A 3166-nucleotide genomic window follows, 5' to 3' on the forward strand; every position below is an offset into this window, starting at 1 on the left:
TTAATTATTATTATTATTAATTATCGTTAATTGGTATCATTAATTATTATTATTTCAAATTTAACATTTATAATGATAAAAAATCAAGAGAAGATGGAAAAGGACAAGAAATTAAATGAGTGAAAAAGAAAAATTAAACTAAAAATAAGAAATAAAATAAAAATTTACGAAGTAAAAGTTGTGAAAAAAAGAATTGCCAAAAGTAACATTTCATTGAAATGAATGAATAGTTAAATAAGCATTAATTTTGATTGATTTTTGTTGAATTTTTCCTTTTTCTTTTTTTTTTTTTTTTAAATAACATTACTAAGAATGGAACAAAACAAATTTTAGTTAAACGAAAGAGAAAAAAAAAAGTAAAGGAAATTAAAACGGAAGGAAAAGGAAATGTACTGTAAATATTTCAAATTAAAGGAGAAAAAAAAAAGCAAATTGGTAAATTGATTTATTTTTACTGAAAGAATTATTATTAAATGTAATTAGTGGAAATGTATAATTGGAATAAATCGATAAATTAAATAGAATGACACGTTGATAATTAAAAGAAGTGACAATTAGAAAGAATTAATTGATAATTAATTGCCAATTAAATGGCAATTAAAAAGTGTAATAAATTGATAAAACGAGTGATAAATTGACAATTAAAATGAAGAAAAAACATGTGTATCTTTTGAGTTAATGCTACAAATGAAACTGATAATATTATCATTATCATTATCATTATCAGTAATATTATGTAAATTAAGTCGTTCAATAAATTTAATATTTCTACTTTTATGTTTAAAAAAAAGAAAAAAAAAGAAAAAACAATATGTATGATTGTTCATGTGACAATGATTGGAAAAATTTTCGCAAGCATTAGCCTAAGATTGAGATTAAGGCTAAATATGAACTTAGTCTCGATATAAAGGTAGCAAGAGACTATTCGATTACTTACAGTAATCCTCGATATATTCTTTGTCATAAATTGTTGAACTTATATGGAAGCTATACAAATGTAAACATATCATCGTACATATTATTGATTGAATGCGTTAAATTTGCATAGATTAGCCTAGGAAATCATGATTATAAAATCACTATTGGCATATGCAATCATGATTATCTCATGAAATCATAATTATTGCACGAAAATTAAAATCATGCATGATTAGCTGATAAAAATTATAACTGATCTATAAAATTATGATTAATTTATGTTAGCTTATGAAATCATTATCAGTCTACAATTATCATGGTTAAATCATGATATTACAAAATCATTAATAACCCGTGAAATCATGATTTCTTCGTGAAATTATCCATTGAAATGTAATTTCGAAGCTATAAATATATTTTTGTAAACAATAACAAACATATTTTTCCTTATTACTAATACTTCTGCTATTAATTTAATCATTATGTATAAAAACAAACAAATAAATATATGTAAATTTATAAAATTAAAATTATTAAACATCAAAAATGCTGATTTTGTTTGCTAATTTTATTCATAAATTCGAATTAACACAATGGTTTCTTTTTAATTTAATCCTTTTTTTTTATTAATTTTATTATGTTAATTTTATTTTAATTAAATTTACTATTAACCTTTTTTTTTTTAATACTTTTATTAATTTTATTGTGAAATAATCGTAAAAGGATAATAAAATTGAGAAAAATTTTTGAAAAAAGAAAAAAGTGAGGTGGAAAAAAAAAAACAAAACAAATAATAAAATTTAATGCCTTAATTTAGCAAAGAAATTAAAATGCTAAAATTATTTATAAAATTTAAATGTAAAACCTTGTCAAAAGAAAAATGATCATATTAGTAAATTTTATTAATTTTTTTTTTTTATTTTTTATCTTCTTTCTTATTTGATTGATCATTGAAATGATAAGTTAAATTTGATGAGAAAGGTCAATGTGTCAATTCAATTCATTTCAGAATGATCCAATTCATTTATTCATTTCTATACTTTGCACAAGTAAAAAAATGCCGCCATTTTTAGAAAGGTAAAAATAAAGAATTTTTTTTATTCAATAAAAAAGAGTAACAAAACAAAATTGTAATGAAGCACAGAAATGGTATAAGAATAAATAAATTTAAAAAAAAAAAAAATGAAAACTTTCTTTTTTTCCTAAATTTAATTTTTAAAATTTTTAAGCTTACAAAAAATATTTCAATGTTTCTTTCCTGATTTTCTGATAAATGGGAAGGAAAAAAAAAGTGTTAAAATGAATCTTTAATATATTTTCGATTTTATTTGATATTTTGATATCTGTTATAATTTTTGAATATTAATTTAAATTTAAAATTTTTTTAATTTTTATAATTTTTGAAATTTTTTTTTCTTTGGAATATAAGACTTTATAGTTATAAATCATTTTATATTAAAAAAAAAAATGAATCAGAATGAATAATTCGGTTATTCGATTAATAATCATCCGATTTCGTAATTTATCTATGAAAACAAAAGAAAGAAAAAAAACGTTAAGTGACTAATTTTCTGAAAAGTTTTTCTTTTTTTTTTTCCTAATTTTTTAATATTTGAAGATTTCCCAAATAGGCCAATCATTAATTATCTTTAGTTTTAGAAAATGTTTCTGATTCATTAATTAAAAATTTCTTTTTTTTTTTTTTAAGCAACAAGTTATGTAAACTGTTTTGGTATAAAAAAGAAAATCAATTTAAAGAAAAAAAGAAACTTTTGAATGAAAAAAAAAGATTACAAATTAACTCAACAATTTAACTGTAAAATATTTGATAGAAATTTTCGCAAATTAAGAATTTTAAATTAAAAACTGAAAAGAATAATTAGAAATTAGAGAATGAAAAAATCCAATTAAAAATTTAAAATTTTTTTGCACTAAATGTTCTTTCGCACTTTTTTTCTCGTTTTCTTATTTTCTTGCATTTCAAAAATAAAACAAAAAGAAAAAAATGTCATTTATGAAATAATCATATTCATTTTTTTTTTTTTTACATCCTAAAATTTATCAAAAAAAAATTTACAAAACAAATTTTTTTTTTTCAAAACACATTTAAATTTATTATTACAAATGATTTCATATTATATGGCAAAATTAAATATAAAAGAAAAAATTGCAAATTTAAAAAAAAAATATTTGCAAATTTTTTCTTTTCTTTTTGTTTTTTTAATTTATAAATTAATTAATTTTTTTT

Source organism: Loa loa (genome assembly GCF_000183805.2).
Source record: "Loa loa unplaced genomic scaffold supercont3.228, whole genome shotgun sequence".
Classification (NCBI taxonomy): Eukaryota; Metazoa; Nematoda; class Chromadorea; order Rhabditida; family Onchocercidae; genus Loa; species Loa loa.